This window comes from Cimex lectularius, unplaced genomic scaffold (genome assembly GCF_000648675.2).
Source record: "Cimex lectularius strain Harlan isolate CLEC.00 unplaced genomic scaffold, Clec_2.1 scaffold62, whole genome shotgun sequence".
Taxonomy (NCBI): domain Eukaryota; kingdom Metazoa; phylum Arthropoda; class Insecta; order Hemiptera; family Cimicidae; genus Cimex; species Cimex lectularius.
In genome coordinates, this window is record NW_019392785.1 from 578086 (window position 1) to 596883 (window position 18798).

Here is an 18798-nt window from a genome sequence, read left to right on the forward strand (position 1 = left end):
TGAAAGCAATTAAGGTGGTTTTTGAGGGGTTTACTTTAAGTCCCCGTTTTAAACACCATTGTTCCACCAGGTTTAGTGCTCTTTGGGTGAGCTCTTTTAATGTTGAATCGAATTTTCCCCTGACTAGTATGACAATGTCATCTGCATAGCCTTGGGTGTAAATTCCACTTTCATTTAGTTTGCATGAGGTCGTCCACTACCACATTCCACAGCAGAGGCGAGAGTATTCCTCCTTGCGGACACCCCCTCGCCCCCACTGCTTCTACTTCTTCGTGGAACATGGAGGCCTGCACTTTCCTGCTTTTTAGCATTGATTCTATCCATCTACAGCAGGTTTCGTCTGTTCCTCGCTGTTTGAGTGATAACCATTGCTTCGAAAGGAGTTCTACTCCTAAAAGTCTGGTTGTTTCTCTTCAAGGACTAGGTTGGCCCATTGTCAATGCAAAAACCAAGAGAATGAATATTCACATAGAAAATTTAGAAAACTAAAATAGGCCCACAAAGTGTTAGTTTATTCCATCCTGTTCCTGAGCGACGCATGAAAATATAGTGCGCGTTCAATCTGGGTCTGAGAGACTGGTTACTGTTTACAAAATACCTACGTGATACGGATGATTGCCTGGCGTCTTCAACCCTGACTATGGAAGCTCTACTAACTTAATCGAATTTACTTGGGCGCTATCCTTGGACTTGCCAACTTACGACAATGAAATTACCCTCTGGTCTCAGAGACCGAGAGAGAACGGTACCGGTTAAGTGTGGCAAGAAATCATCATGGGGGTGTGTTACATTACCGTTCATCATCAAGTATGGCCAGTGTTTTTCCTCTTTCCGCTGTATTTCCATCTATTACCCAAGTACCCAAGATACCCAGTGGAACAGGACCTTGATCTTGTTTGCAGTAACTGTAATGCATATAGAATATTCTAAACAGGAGGATGATAAATCATCATGGGGTGTGTAACATGACAGTACATCATCATTTATAGCCAGAGTTGCACCTCTTTCCGCTATATTTCCATCTATACCAAAGTATCCAAGGTTCCCAGAGGAACAGAACCTTGATTTTGTTTGCAATAAATGTAATGCATATAGAATATTCTTAACAAGAGGATGAGAAATCACCATGGGGTATGTTACATGACAGTATATCATTTATAGCCAGTGTTTTTCCTCCGCTATATTTCCATCTATTACCCTAGTACCCAAGGTACCCAGAGGAACAGGACCTTGATGTTGTTTGCAGTAACTGTAATGCATATAGAATATTCTTGACAATAGGATGAGAAATCATCATGGGGTATGTAACATGACAGTTCCTCATCATTTATAGCCAGTGTTGCACCTCTATCGGCTGTACCATTTCATCTATTACCCAAGTACCCAGAGGAACAGAACCTTGGATCTTGTTAGCAATAACTGTAATGTATATAGAATATTCTTAATAAGAGGATGAGGGAAGTAAATATTTTTTATGGTCAGTAATGCAGATATTGAGTCCGTGCGGATTATCAGATTCCATGTTTTGCAGGAGATTAAAGATTAATACAACCAAGATTAAATCTTTTCTTAGGCAACAACATATTTTCATAATGATTCGGATCTCTTTCATTTGAAAAAGACTTTGTAGTAGTGGACCGTCTTCTTGAAAGACGTCGGTCCAGTGACAAGATTGGTGAAGGGCCTCTGCCCTGGAAACTTCCGGTCGACCTTAATTTTAAAAGCGTCTAAAAGGGGGCTTGCAGTTAATCCAATCCACAGTTCGATTTTATTGCCTGTAGTGGAAATGGCGGCGGGGTGCTTATTCAATTCGTTGATGCTGAGATCTTTTAAACATCGTTGTCGGAATTGCCCAATAAACAAACTGACTGTCGAATTTCTAAGTACGTTTGGTTTTTCAATCAAATATTACCAGGTATCTGTTGAAATAATCAAAATGTTTATCCCTGTATAAGTGGTGTACTAAGTTTTGGAAAGTGAGAAAGGCGAAAGAGGCTTAAGTTGTTTAGTTGCATTTCATCATATTTTATCAGCCTGACTGACATCTTACAAAAATACTTTCCCATTAAATCTGTTCGAAGATAATCAACCAGATAATAATCAACATGTTAACCTATCCATAAATATGAAAATGAGTTTAAATTTTTTTTTTAAATTTTTATTTTACGAGGGTTCGCAACAGCAGAGGTTATATCAACCCTCGGGGTGCCAGTGTTTTTAAAAAAAGCCCATTTCTAAGTAGGTCGGGTTCGAATGCAGGGCCGCTGGATGGAACAGTGATGAGCGCCGTGTCAACGCCTAAACCGTTGCGGCCACCGACGCCCCTACAAAAATTATGTTTAAAAAGGACAAAATTCAGGAAAAACTGTTTCTCACGGCTGGACGTACGGTTCATAATTTAAGTTATATGAAATCTCGTTTTTAAGTACAAGTATATCGTTACGGTTCCGCAAATTTATTTTCGGGAAATTTCAACTCTGTTCTGCACGTAAGCGATCAGGTTTGTAGCTTTGATTGCTGATTTATATAAGTTCAAATCTTCATACGCATGTACATATACATACACGCGTGTATGTGGTTGAGCCTATCACGCACCGGCGATTCTAGCTTTTGTAATTTACAACAAATCACCGGCTGGTATCGAGAATCACCAAATCCGGGTGTTGGCAGTCCGGGGTCAGACCTCGGTCTTGTCTGCCCACCAACCGTGGGTACTGTCAACAGCTAGGACATTTCCTGTTAAGGTCACTGCCGGTTCTGGAATGGTCTCGCCCTCCGCTCTGCACCGAATCAGAGTAGAGCCAGTGCGTATGTAATTAGGGGCTTCAGACTCGTCAACCCGACGAGGTCTCCTCACTAATACAACGAGACTCGTCTACCCGACGAGCTGTCACCAATCACTAATCGACAACGACAACAGGCTCGTCTCCACAACGAGTTCTCCCTTATCATCAATGAAGCACCTACGACGATGGCAAAGGTACTCTCAGCGTTAGCCTCGAACTCCCCTCCTTAACATAGCCGTCTCGGCTAACTGCTGCAACCAGAATCTCATCAACCGATGTAGAGTCAGCTTGACTCACGGCCCCGGACCTCAGCCAACTGCTCTCTCTACCAACAGGCACACACACTCGGTCCCGGCCTGATAAATACGTTCACTCTCAACACACGCTATTATTATTATACTCAACAAAACAACCCTGTTTCCTCCAAGAATCGGAACAGGGGGATATTCGCCGTAGGGATCATGTAGAATTTTCGTATCGGGTTGCATTCCTACACGCTCTCTATTTGGAGTCAAGGAATTTCACCCTTCAAGATGATGCATCAAGCTTTGGCCTTCAAATAAGTGTCTGGGTGTCAACCACATGGCTTATTCTTAATCGTGTGAGTCTCTTCTAGGAGTCAGATCATCCGAGGCTGCATACAGCATGCGAGTTCTGTGACATACAGCTCACCATGCCCCTTTTAATCGTGGTTTTTATTGCATTTTTTGCGTCAGAGAGTTTGATCGCAGAGGGTTCCGGAGGATGAGGAGTCCCAGTCATAGCCTCTTCGTCCACCTTTTCGGTTTCCTCATGTGAAAGGAGTTGCTATGTTGTCCGGGTACCCAGACAACATTTTGCCCAGATGCTCCAAAACTCGTGGAAACTATTTTTTATGATTGCCTTGGTTCATTAGTTAATATTTATTTAGCTCACAACAAATAGTTCAGCGTTCATCTGAGAGAAAAGTGTGAAGGAAAACAGATATTTCCTTCTTAATTTGGGTTGTTCATATTCTTAGTCGATTTTAAGATGAATGTGTGAGTAAAATATGTTCACTCTCAAATTTTAGAAAAAAACAGTGAAGACAGTTGACGGAAATTATGGTGTCTTTGAAAAGACAGCCAAGAAAAGCGGTTACTTATTTAAATTAAGCATTGGTAATTATAACATTATCACATGATGGAAATATGTAGCCTGCAGGAAATAAATTATATTACCACAATAATAAAAGAACAATGTATATTCTTTACTTTGACGACTAAATTGAACTACCGATGTAACAACCTTTTAAAAAAATGTAGCAGAAATATTATAGACTTTTATCTGATTTAAAACATCATTAGCTTAGCATTGTGACGATGTTGTCTGACTTTTATGCATATGTTATATTTTACAAACAATTTAGGTTTCGCTTTCATTCAAAGTAGACAACAAACTCCACAGTTGTTGCTTTACAATCTTCAATTAACTAGGCGAAAAATCGGCCTCCCTGCAACGTTAACAGCTTTATAATTGTTGTGAAACTCGGAAATAAACAAAGTTCATTAGTGCCAGGAAATGTAAGGGTTTAATTTACCCCTGCCCATTAAAAGGCGTTGTAAACTCAACCGTTTTGAGTTATTAGCCGTTCAATTAGGCCCCCAACCCCTTAAATTCAACCCCATGGTAAACGGGGGGGAAAATGATGGACTGTGACATGCGGCGCGCCCGGTATTTATACGGGAAGTGCATTAGATTATTAAAAAGCTCCCGGGAACGGTTTCACTTTCGTCGAAAACGGGTAAAAGTATATATATCGTATTTAATAATGAATTTATTGTCCTCCAAAGGATACTTTTGGCTGGAGAGAAATATTTGAAATATGACAAATGTAATATTTTACTTAGGATTATTCTTACCCATTCTACAATCCTTTCTTTCTTTCCCATCTCTCTCTCTCTCTCTCTCTCTCTCTCTCTCTCTCTCTCTCTCCACTCTCTCTTTCCCTCTCTTTACCTTCTCCGACCTCTTTCTTTCCCTCACACACCTCTCCTCACTCTTCCACTCTCTCTCACTCTTCCACTCTCTCTCACTCTTCCTCTCTCTTTCTCTCTCTCCTTCCTTCCTCCTATCATCCATCCTTATCTCCTTCTTCTTTCTTTCGCTCCCTCCTCACTATCTGTCGCACTCACTCATTCTCTTCCTCCTTTTTTATTCTCACTCTTTTTATTTCATTCTCTTTTTACTTCTCTTTACTTCTGCCTATCTCTATCTCTCTCCTATCTTTCTTTTTCTCTCTCCCTCCCTCTCTTATTGTCGCACATTCTGTACCTCTCGCTCTTTTTCTTTCTCTCTCATTCTAATTCCTCTATAGATCGCAACTTTCTCTCGCTCTTCCTCTCTCAGTTCAAATACAACATTTCGTCGCAGTCAGTGAAGTAAATTTAAACTTTGTAATAATGAGAACGTTTGTAAACAGCTTTTAATTTCTTAATAAAAAGTACAATTCACTCTTTTTCTATCATAAACTTACGACATGAACGAAGGTTTGCAACGAAATCAATTATAAAAGATTTTACTTTTATAATAGGCAAATAAATAATTGATTGAATAAGATTAAGGAAAAGGAAAAAGAGGATTGCAAAGAAAAATCTCAAAAATTAAACGAACTGACTGGAAAGCTTTTGTGTTTAATCACTATTATGCTCGTACACTTTTGCCGAACCGTTGAAAAATAAAATTAAACCTTCATAAATTAAATTTGGCGGATACGTGCCTTGAAGTATTTTCTAGCTTTAACAGACAGAAATCACACAAAACCAACACTGAAAATGCCGAAACGCGTTCAGACTAAAACAGCGAGGCAGGATGAAACGGAATTTATTGATGCAAAACCATGATTCCAGACAAATATTTTGATTTTGCAAACACCTCGCTTTCTGTTTAAGCAATTTTGGCATTAATAATTCATTTTTATAGAATAACGTGTCGTAGGTGATGCCCTGTTGTATGAGAGTAAGGGAAACTTTTTTATCGGATGGCGAACCTCTGTTGGATTTTGAAAATATAGTGTAATTGTAATCAAATATGATGTGATGTTTTTTCGTATTGTAATGGGTAAATGATAAGTATGTCTTCACGGTATGCCTGACGTGAGACGTTTCACATTACGAAAAAATGTTCATAAATATGTCTTTCAAAAGGTCTTTAATGTTGAACTCAATTTTGCCGTCTGCACTTGCCCAGTAGGGCAGTAGGTTGTACCGGCGGGGATTTGAAGACTTCCTACTTGCCGAAGACTAACGAGTTTCTATCGCATAATACTCTCCCCTTCACTTACATCACGAGGCCGTCCTGCAAACGGCTTCTGTTCCAGAAGATGATGGTATCTGGCAATTCAATGCCAATTATTTCCATGAACGTACTATGTTTACAGTGAATCACGGCGGTTTTATCGAGGGTTCATCTTGTTACCTATGCCTTCCCAGAATCCTTCAAATATGTTTCTATTTTCCGCATTTTAAGTATTATAGATTTATTGATATATACGGATATATCCCCTCTGGATGTGAGTTGAACCGATAATACAGGTACAATTATAATTACTATTTGGTGGAAGTTGCTTGGCTATTGTACTGCAAGTAATTATGGGTTTCTCAAAAACTAATCTTTGCATGATTCTTACCTTCGGTCAAGACCGTGAAACGCCCGGATATTTACCACAACCTCGGGTCATTTTGACCCAACTCTGTTTTTAAGTTCAGTCATATTTTTCAACATTTTTGGGAAATTCACTATTTTTCGTGGTCCGCTCGACCAATTAATATCATTCGGTTAATTAAGGTTTTTAGTTGAGATAAAAAAGTCAGTGTCACGAGCGGGATTCGAACCCACGACCTTCGGCTTGATACGCCGCTAATCTACCACTTGAGCTATCGTGACTTCAGAAGAATCCCGCTCGTGACTTTTTTATCTCAACTAAAAACCTTAATTAATTGAATTTGTGGGAAATATGAAGAACATTTTTTTTAATTCTTACTTTTATTAACCTTGTAAGATACAAAACCGCATTTTTTCAAAATAAATGCATTAAAAAACATATTGCAATCACAATAAAATACAGTCTATCAAGGAACAACTCGAAGCAAAAATCTTTCTTTGTAAAAAATTAATTTCGAGTTTTTGATATTATCTACAAAACTACAGTCAAACTTCTTCGTAAAATGCAAATTAAATTCTTATACAATTAAAATTAAAAAGGTAACTTCACAAAAACGGAACACAATATCACAAGGAACAAAAATGTACATATTCCGAAAAACGGAAAGGAAAGAAGGAAGACAAATCCATTTTTGAACATCACTGCTCGAAAAATCTATGGTCAAAACACACGTTAAAATATGTCTGAGACATTCAGGCTCGAATCCATCATAACGCCGCTGAAAAATAAAAGACCCAGCAACGCTTTCATTTCAAGACCATCTGTGGTTCCAAATAGCGCTGGTCAGACCTGTATTGAGTTTTTTTTTTAAATCAATCTCTTCGTTGGTATATTTTACAATGACATCAATCATGGCTTGGTTGATGAATACGGAAAACAATGGTTCCTCATTTACAAGGTTCCGAGCATTTCCTTTGGCAGCAGGCAAATGGGTATCATATTCTTTGAAGCTACTCGGACGTTTCTGGACGGTAAAAGATCGGTATCAGTCCAGATTGTTTCTGCTTTGTTCTATCTTCTGAACCTAAATTTGCAAAATTTTCTGGGCTAAAGTGGTCCTCTGAGAGCGCATCGCCGTCAGGAAGAACGTCGAAAGCGTCAGGTTTATCATCGTCGTTTGATAACGAATCATTTTCATCTTCACTGTCAGTTACTTCTCCTGAAAAGTATTCCTCGTTTTTATCTTCACTGTCAGTTACTTCTTCTGAAAAGTATTCCTCGTTTTTATCATCACTGATGGCGTCTTTCTATTTCTCGTTAAATTTCTTCGTCTGTTATAAAATGTGAACGATTTGCCATGGCTGAAACAATTCGGAAAGATTACAAAGAAAAGCATCGAGAAAACTAAAAGACCATGTCGTGCATCATGGGGTCATATTGACCCATACCAAGATTTTTCTTATTTTATTCGAATATTACAAGGTCACTTACCTGTGACAAGGGTTCCAGTGGAGTCCACGTCTACAGGAAGACTAGAAGGAAAGCTACTCAAAGACCCCCTCTGACACACGCGCGTTTTGGAAATTTTTGGGTCATTTTGACCCTTATGTAAAACAGGTCTTCACCTCTTTTGCATAGACATGAAAGGAGCCTACTACTTCCTAATTTTGGATTTGCTATTGTCCAATCGCCCTGGGCTTGGCCTACCTCGCAATTTTGTATAAATACACATAAAGAGATCTACTTCCACTTAAATGGCTCTGTCGAAGATTCCAGAATCACGTACAAAGGTTTACCACAAGGAGAAATTCTTAGTCCTTTTTTATATGCAATTTATGATCCGATTTGGTTTTAATTCTTCTCCAAAATGTGACACTTGTCCTTGAAATGATATCTGTCTTTACACAACTGCCAAGAGTACATGGTAAGTAAAGTGTAAGTTCCGCAATGGATTTTGTCGCACAGGGTTTGCGGAGGAATCGATTTTCTAGGATATGGTTCGTAAACATATTGCATGCTAGAAGTAGTGGGATTCCATTTCCGGTTACATCGGAAGTGTAAGTTTCTCGGCCTGCATCCGACTAGAAAGCTATCGTGGAAAAGGCACATCACATGCTTGCTGGAAAGACGCGAATTGAATATCCTAAGGAGCCTGGCTGGTAGGGCGAAGATCCGGAAATAGGTTTACTTTTTACAGGTCGATAATTCCAGTTACAATGACGATGTCTTTCTTTTTAATGCTCATGCTACTGATTATATTTTACATCGGGTTTTCCAGAATCCTGAGGTTTTTTGGGAATTGTCTAGCTTGTAAAACCCCGCTTAATATCAGGTGTGAAAATATTTAAGAATTACAATGCAAGCAGCAAAATTGTATTTTAATTTTTTATGGGAGTTCATCTTTTGCATTGCTAGACATATTTTTCTTTAGTAAGAAGAGATAGTAGAGGAAAAAACATGCTTTTGTACCTACAATGGACTAGATAATCATGATATTTTCAACCGGAGGTTTTTATAGGGATTTAAAGACTTACTTGAGAAATCTGTTTTGTAAATTTATGTTTAATATCAACCCGAGGCTAGTAACGGTTCTCAATTTTTCCAAATTTCCATTCCTACGCGGCTAGGTATCTTTTCAATTATCCCGTCCAGGTTCTATCGACCTGCTCGGAATAATTTAGAGTCGAGGTGGAGAAGGCAATAAAGCTGCGGGACGTTGGAAAGTTACGACCACGGGTCGCGTTTGCGGGCGCGCCTGCATTTTTTACGTTTCTACCTTATATCGGCCCCTCGGCGGAATAGCAAAAGGTAACACACTTCTCGGCACTGGGATACCTTACAAATCGTGGAGGAAATGGCCTTTAGAATGTTTAGAATATTAACCCGGATTTTGTCTTTTCTGTCATAGAAAGAGCGGGATTCGAACTATTTAACACGTCGCTGCTTAGCCAAGACCTTATATTAAAAGCATAATTAAGTTAACTCAGTGTTGTGATTGAACCGGATCATCAAAATTTTAAGATCAAGAAGAAATCTCTGAAAAATCTATGATATTTATGAATAACAGATCTTCCGCCACTCCATATTCTAATCCAACTAAGTTCTGGCTTCTTGCATTAGAATATGGAGTCTCACAAGATACATAAATGGACAACCATCTGCAGGGATAGGCGATGTCAACGAACAACGAAAATTGAGGGAGGAGATTCTGGCAGATTTCATACTAGGCTTGCTAATCGATGCCAATACTGCAAATTATTCACTTTATTTACTTCACCTAGTACAAGGTACTCATAACAGAAAAGGAAGAGTGGGCGAAAGGGATACCTCCAAAAACCAAATTCTACGGCTTAAAGATGGATAGAGGCACTAGAGCTGAAGTCCTCTTGACTTTAAACGTAAGTAAAATACCCTATTCCAGTCTGAAATCATAGCAGTCCGAGACATAGAAATAAAAAGGCTAGGAACACACCAGGAAGATTAGGCACTTAGTATCAGGGGGGAGGTAAAGGCAAAAAACGTGTGAAATTTTATAGAATCACTGTCAGAAGTGAGTGACACCAATAACTTTACCTGGCATGGGCTCCAGGGCAATCGGGACAGAGGCATCCAACATAGGATACGTTGGCCAAAAAAGGAGCCAATATGAATGCTATATGCTCTATATGCCCATATGCTCTAGGCCCTGAAACCAATGTGGCCTAGTTACCTTACTACAAAGAAAAAGTTAAAATTCTCAAAATGGATCCTTAATGAGCTCAAAACCTGGTGGAACAGTATTCCATGCATGAGCCACGCGAAGAGATACATAGCAGGGCCATCCACAAGACTTACTCACCAGATATGCGTAGACAGAAAAAACACGGTGAAAACATTGCCAGGACAAAGAGGAGATCGCAGAACACATTTTCTGATGTTCTGAGGGTCTATGCTGGAGATTCTTTCAACTAGAGAGGAAAAGCTGCAAGCAAGATCTTCCTCCAAGTAGCAGCTGGCAATGTTATGGGGGTTGATCATCTGAAGCTATCAATGTTAGAGTATCGACCACTTTTTCACTTTCGAACAATCTGGATCAAGGTCATCAAGAAAACAGCTAATTACTGCCAAGCTTTCGACCTATTTTAAGATCATCATCCGGGTCTATATAAAAAGAAATTTTGAACAATTGATCTAACGATCATTATAACTATATAGAACTTACAAAACAATGTTAAATATGTCTACAGATTAACATATTTAAGTTTTTTACAGTCGATCTTAAATTTCCGTGAAGACCGACACAGTGTTAACATTGCCAAGGACTGTAGTATTACAACCCGAACCCTTCTGTGGCATAGGAACCCACACTATCATTGAATAACTCAGACAGAAGGATAAATAGAAAATGAAGGAACAACGGAATTCACTCATTGGGCATAGGCAATCCAAGAACCTCCTAACAAATTTCGGAAGAAAAGTGACAGAATGTGTCGAAACGAAGCAGGAATAAACTGTGAATCTTAACAGGACACTCTAAGCTAAATGGAAATTTTAAGAAGATTGGAATAATCCATGACGGCACATGTAGATTCTGCAAAGAGGCAGAGAAGACACCAACTCATCTACTAACAAACTGTGATGCTACACTTGCCCGCAGGGGGAAGTGCTTTGGGATGTACAATGTGACCATAGAGGAGGTCATTCACCCTCTGAAACCGAGCCTAATAATCAAGTTCCTTGATGAAATAGGACTCATCGGTGAACTTTAGGCAGAGAACGGTGGATACAATAGCTCTTAAAGGGTGCAGTACCTTAAACCCCTACATCTACATCAGTATTGCAACCTTATCCTTGAGGTTCTTCTCTCATTATATAAAACGTCTTTTTAATATCAATAAGACCTTCATAAATTGTACTTAACCCCATAGTTTTGTCTGAATATTACATTTTAGTATGTAGAACCTCTTTTGTACTTTTGAGTAATTGGTCGATAAACTTGTAGAAAATGGTCGCATCGACAAGAGTGAAAGCATAACGTACAATTTTAATTTTAGTCAAAACAAGAAAAACCGCACCTTCCTATGGCAACATACGTGATAATAAAGAAACAAATACCCGAGGCCTGTTTGAGTTTCAGTGTTTTTTAAAGTCCCTAATGGATATTACGTCGCAAGGTTATACGATTTGCATTTGTAATAAACTACACTTTTACTTTTTTTTACTCAAGCTTGAGCGACACCCTGACACACTTACAGGCACGTTTAAGGAAGTCCGTATCGTGAAATTCGACACGAAAATTCTGTTACTTACTGACAAGCAGATTTAAAACTAAAATAAACAAAAAATACTTAAAACCCTCTAAATTTAACTATGGTGATAATACTGAACTCTTCCTTTCCGGTGTCTGTAGGATTAAACTAGGTGTTGAATATTCGGAGTTTTAACCTCTAATGGCGGATAACCTTCATGTCTTTCGTCGCATTCTGTATGATAATTTCACCACCGAGAAAAAATTAACCTCTTATCCTGATGACAATGTTAACTGCAGTAATCCAATCGGAAATGATTACTGTGCAAAATAAGTAATTAAAATAAATTCGTTGACTTTTGTATTAAAAATCTACCTTTTCTTGCCCAAGCTGTCCGTTACTTCGGCTCCCAACTTGACAGAAACCCTAACTGTAAGCCGTGCAATAAAATGCAACAAATGAGCTAAATTTTTAGGCTATTAAAAAAACCAAATTGAAAATGACGTTAGAAAAGAATCATTTGCAAGGCCATTGTGAAGAAGAATAAATTAAACTTTTTTCTTAGTCTTTGGGCTTCTTGAATAACCAAAAAGAACAAAATTTGGCACAACCCGTGTCAAATTGAACATATAAATAAAATTTGAACGTTATAGCATAAATGAAACGATAAGAAGGGGAAAATTAACAGAAATTAAAAGTACAGAAAAAACAGAAAATTAACTGTCCTCGGATGGACATGAGGTTATCAAAAAGACGGGTCTTAAATGGTAGAAATCGTTGAGCACGGCTAATGGCGGGAGAGAGGAAATTTCAGAAGTTGTACGAACAGATAAGAAAGGAGCGACTAAAATTGGTGAGTTCGTGTACCCTGATAGACGCCAGAAGCCTGGGAACGAATGTGGGACTTAAGACTTAAATGCTAGCATATTATAAATATTGGAATAGGAATGGGAAGTAGAATTAGAGGGAATTGTTGGATAGAGAAAGGAGCCAGGGAAGTAGACATCTTTGGGGATCTAAATATGAACCGTACAGAACAGTTGATGATTCTTTTGAGAAGCTAGTCCACCGATGACCAAACGAGAAATGTGGAAGCTCAGATGAGGAGACCAAATGTGATTGGGAAGGGTAGGTCTTGCAGAATTGGCGGATAATGGAGAAGCAGTTGTAGGAGTTTCTGGAAATGTGGGGTGTCCAGGGTATGATTAAGAACGATCTTTGGTTTTGGACAGATGGTTAAAAGGTGATTAATACACAATGGTGGAATGGGAAGGAAGGATTGGATTCAAACAGTATAAACTGGGTCTTCTAGATATCGAGACAGTCCATTTTCAACGGTACAGGAGCTGATGGCATTTAGGTCCTCTTGGATTGCCAGTTTTTTAAGATGTCAGAAGAAATTTCTTGTCAGATTACTCGTCAAGTCCATAGTCCATGACATCCACTTCTGAACTTATAGGAATGTAAAAAAACCCATCAAACTACTTTATAAAAAAACGTCACTGATGGTGGTCTACATTAGACCGAAATAAATGCCTACTGTGCAAAAGACAATTTGTTTCCAATACATCATCTGACTATTGTCACATTAATCAGGGTGTACGGACTTAACTCAGGAGTACTGCCAACTGCCAATCAATTTAATCAGACGAATCATAAAGTTTCATCTATTGTGTCCGACCTCTGCCAATGGATTTTCCGAAAGATTATTTTTTTCATTAATGAAGTACATTCAGTACTTACATACTTACTTCATTTCTTCTTGGGCTATGGTTTCTAGTATACTACACAGGACTTTCCTAGGTGCTGCAGCCTTCTCCTAGTTATTGCAGGGCTGTAGAATAAGAATGAGTGCTGTTGTATTTTTGTTGTAGACATAGTCGACATTGGTCATCTATCATCCCATTTTTTTTTAAAGTGGTATTTTACTGGAGCATCTTCTATAAACTTGTCCGTGTTTTTCGTTCCTTTCTGTCGATAGGATTTCCTCTTTGGGTTGTTTTTGCGAGACCTTTTGCTTGCCTCATGCCTGGCATAAGACTTTAATATTCCACCATCTTCTTAAATGAAGTACAGATTTCTTCGTATGGGTATAGTATGTAGGTTTTTCATTGCACAAGAATACCTTGAAGAGGTCCTCCGCACACAGTCAGGCGAAAGAGTTTGTTAAGGTGATCAAACCAGCAGAATCAAAATGGCTATTCTCTTTTTCAAGGAAGGGAATTAGGAGGCTGATAGGTATCCTGATGGGCCACTGCCCAATGAGAAGACACCTGGTACTCTACCAGATCCATTTTGCCCTTTTTGCGAAATAAAAGAAGAAACGGCAAGGAACTGCCTCGCAGAGTGTGATAGGTATGCTAGGCCTAGATTTGAAATCTTTGAAGGAGCGGACATCACCAAATCACCCCCCGAGATAAAATGGTCCAAAATCTTGGGGTTTGTGAACAAGTCTAAGAGATTAAAGGTCTTTGCCCACTAGAACGTATCATACTAGGACCGTACCCGTACCGACACATGCAAATAAATATTCTTTACATCATTAGTATTAGAAAATGCCCACTACACCGTTCCGTCACTGGCCAACACCGTACCGTGCCGTGCACGTTCAGTCAAAAATCGGCTGCCGAGAATATTTTGCCGGTGTCGGTCCGTTATGCGCATCCGGCCTACTGTGTTACTGTCCCGTTCCGCACAAGTTCTTTGCATTTGACGAAGAGATCTGTGTTTGTGTTCTATTGCATTGTGAGTGGTGTCTTAATAAAAATGGAGGATGAACAACTAATAGAAAATGTTCGTAATTACGAGTTTTTAAACAATTTACATCTAGTGTTTTTTCCTCTTCCTCGTCCAAAATAATGGCAATCATGGTCAATTCTCATATAGATAATTTTCTAACAGCCATACTTTATTTAACAAATTCACTCCACACGAGAAAACAAAAGTTCACAAACGACGCGTTTTTAAAAAAAGAAATGTACGACAGCGACTGAAGCAGCACGGCTACTAAATGTTTTTACATATGCGTTACAAACGGGTATAGAACGCGGTTCATCCGTTGCAGTGGGCATAGTAGTGACCGGACCGTTTTTTTTTTCGTGCCTGACACGGTCCTAGTATGATACGTTCTACTGGGCAAAGACGTTTATGCAGGACACGTGAGCCGAGCAAGTCCGGACCTTTTAGGGTTTGGGCACGAGTCTACCTAGGCATTTAACCCCTCGGGTCTTGATCGCCCACCCTGCGTAATATATAATTACAATTAATTAAGGTTTTTAATTGAGATGAAAAAAGTTAATGGCACGAGAGGGATTCGAACCCACGACCTTCGGCTAGATACGCCATTGCTCTACCACCTGAGCTATCGTGACCTCGATCCACTCGGACATCAACTCCCCATCTCAACCCCACCTTATGAATTTTCCCTCCTTTTGCCATTTTTCAAATGTCGTGTAATCGGTTTGGATTCTCGACGACAATTGAAATGGCGACGGAGAGCTTTAGTGAAGTGTACTTCAGTTAATTCATTAAATTCACTAATTTCGTGGTCCGCTTGACCAATTAATACATTACAATTAATTAAGGTTTTTAATTGAGATGAAAAATGGCAAAAGGAGGGAAAACTCATAAGGTGGGGTTGAGATGGGGAGTTGATATCCGAGTGGATCGAGGTCACGATAGCTCAGGTGGTAGAGCAACTGAAGGTCGTGGGTTCGAATCCCTCTCGTGCCATTAACTTTTTTTCATCTGAATTAAAAACCTTAATTAATTGTAATGTATTAATTGGTCAAGCGGACCACGAAATTAGTGAATGTAATATATAAGGTCAGTAGAATGGGATATGTTCTGTTGACTCTGTACTGGGCATGGTCGACATTGATCATCTGTTGACAGTCACATATTTTTATTGGCATTTAACTGGAGCTTGTACTTTAAATATATTATTGAGTTTTCATTTCATATCAGTTGAGTAGGATTTCCTCTTTCTACTAATCGGTCGTTTTTGCGAGGAATCTTTTTGCTTACTTCATACCTGACATAAGACTTCGATGACCCGTCACCTCTTCAACATTGATCCCCTAAACTCTGCACGAAGGCTGAAACTTACGGCTTACAGATCTATTGTAAATTAGTGTAAACCTAGTCGAAGAGATAAAATATCTGACTGTTTACGAACTACTGCGGGACTAAAGAAATGAACAAGAAAACAATTATATACATAGAGTTATACATAGTTGAATCGTTACGCAAGTAACTGTAGTTTCACATTTAAGTTGTCACGTTTCATCTGTGGAGCGACAGAAATTAAGTGACGTACAAGGAACAGAAATAAATCTCAGTTAATTACTTATATTATAATTGCGGACTTACCCAGAACACAGTACAGATTTTACTACTTCTTGGTAAGGAAACCTAATTGTGTTAAATATCTTTACTTGTCTGTGTAGTAGCTATTAAGGAAAAAACAATAGCGAATAGAAATGGTGTGATTTCATGTAATTTCAACATGACGTCCAATGCTAAGTTATGAACTCAACAAACAGGGCTACTTTTTGCAATCATTAACCGTTTACCTGGCCGGGTGGTACTTCGCTTTCGATATTTGCGATGGCTGCTTTAAGAAATCCGTTCATCATCGTCCCTTCCCCTGATAATAAATTCACATTTTATTATAGGGGCGTGATTTTAGCACAGCCCTCGTTCCTGTGATTATCGCCAGATCAGAATCGCCTTTTCACAGTCGCTATTTGAATATCGTGAGGTCCGACAGAAGAGCAGGGAAAAAATGAAAGTTTGGCCATCGCAGGTTTGGTGAAAGCGTTTAATTAACTATATCGCTGGTTCCGTGCAGGCAATGTGCGAATCTTGCGCTTCTTCCTGCCGCCTGACGGAACGAGGATTTTTTTGTCAATAGTGAAAATGCATATTTTGCATTGGATTTATACGAGTTAATAGGTTTTTGTTTACAATTTGTAGTTCGGGAAGTACTACTCTTTTCCCTGAATATTTATCGTTATCTCTTGATTAATCGTGGTAATCTTGATAGTAAATCTGAAAGTGATGCTTTACTGCGTTCTCTCTCTTCTGAGTATGTTTTTTTTAAATTAATCTTCCTTGGGCTTTGCTTTCGGTGTTTGACAAGGCAATCGAAAGTGTGCTCTACGAATTGCCTTTCTGAATTTGTCCAAAAAATTCTGTTTATATCTGAAAATCAATTCAGGTTTAGAAAATCACTTTTTAAAGAAGATGCTTTAGGTACAAGAATTAAAATCAAAATCAAAGTATCGGGCATTCATCTTTCCAAAGCTTTCGACTCGGTTGACCATTACCGTGTATTTCCTTCGATGGAAAATATTGGAATTTCTAACGATGCTAATGATCTGCATGATCACCACAAGAAAACAAAATTCAGATCACTTCTCAAACATCCCAATCAAGTACGGAGTACCACAGGGTTCCATACTTGGCTCTCTCTTATTTTCAGTATACAGTAGACTTGTTAACCGCATTCTCACTCATCCTCGGTAACCCCCTCCCCTGGTTGTTTATCTTTTTCAGGCCCTAACATTTTTTTATCATTTGTTTCGATACCTTTTGTAAGTTCATACTTGTTGATGTATGTACATATTGTTTACCTGCGTGGAATAAACTTATGTATGTTACCGAACATTAAAATTTTATTATTAAAAAACACCTTGAAATATATGAGTTCAAATTGACGGTATGCAGCAGACGTGCTACAGTGTCTGATTGGTATGCAAATTCGAAGCCTGAAAATCGATGTTTTTTCCATTATCAGCGTTAATGTGTGTTGCTGATTGTATGCTTGTTACCTATTCTCCGCGGATAACGTCTTCAGTATATTAATAAGTTCATAGAGAACCCTTAGGGTGTATATATTTATCTGTTTGCGGACGAGGCCTCCTTAATCGTCACGGGAAACACTTCAGAAATATGGCTGAAAGTTAAGCACAGTATGAATAAAATCGTAAATTTGGTTTCGGCAATGGTCTTGCTCTTAATATAAAGAAAACAGAAGATTTCAGTTTCAGCGATTCCGTCGATTTGTCGTGGTCTGGCGTCTTGTTACATGGGGAGAGTCTCCATTATTGTCTGATAAAAAGTGTTGGGCGTTATCCTGCACAGAAAGTTAGCATGGAAGGAACGTATTAGGAGTATTCAGGATGTTTGTAAGATGCTAGCTCGTGTTAACTCGAATAGAGAAATGTCCAGTAAAATCGTGAACGCCTCCTTCTTTTCTTAGTATGTTAAACGTTAATTTTTCCGCAATGCTGGACGTGGCAGAACCAAAAATAAAGCTATTACAGTCCTTGAAGGCTTGTTGTTGTTTGTTAAGGTTTTGTGTTAAATTGTAAGATGCCATAAGTTAATAAAAAAGAAAATTAAGCCACTCTTTCATGCAAAATTCTATGCACTTGAAAAGTACTAACAAATGACACGCTTCAATTCTTGCCGACATACCTAACCTATATCCTAACGTACAATAGCCTACAACTTTATGTGATAGGGGATGTATCTCCTATGAATGAACGTATAAGGACTGGTGGGAAATTAACAAAAGAAATGTATTTGTCTGATTTAATTAATGCGTATTTAAGAATAAAAATGTAAAAAAAAAAAAAAAAACAGCTGTTAAATTCATGGCCTGCCATGTTTGTTACCTACGCCCTAACGGATAGCAAAGTGACTACATTTTCGACCTAACATCTAACATTGGCACTGGCCTGTTAGATCGAGCAATGTTAACTAGCCGATTCTTACATCATTTCTCTCGATCTAACAGGACCTAACAAAGATACCTGACCTGTATTTTCCAACCCTCACTAGACCGATTTTGTTTTGGTATATGAATGCTGCACAATAGACAAGTGAAAGTCTCAATTAAGGACTGATTTTTTTTGGCTGTACGTCGCATGTTTTAAGTTTTTTTTTTAAATTATCCTGTTATTATCTGCTGACCTATCGCGACTCATGGGGAGAGCATTCGAAAATATTACGAATCCTGACAGGGCCTTGTACATTAAGCAAAAACATACTGTGGTCAGGAACTTACACGGGTAAGAAATTAGAACGAAAAATAAATAAAAGATAAAAAGCAAGCAACAATATGTGGTTTATAAATGTGCCATAATTTATGCCG

General features: G+C 38.7%; 1 protein-coding gene across 4 annotated transcripts in view; it reads left to right on the top strand.

Annotated features, from left to right (window-relative positions):
• LOC106666348 overlaps window positions 1–18798 on the top strand; it is a 461223-nt gene that overhangs the window by 202311 nt on the left and 240114 nt on the right. The window lies entirely within an intron of this gene.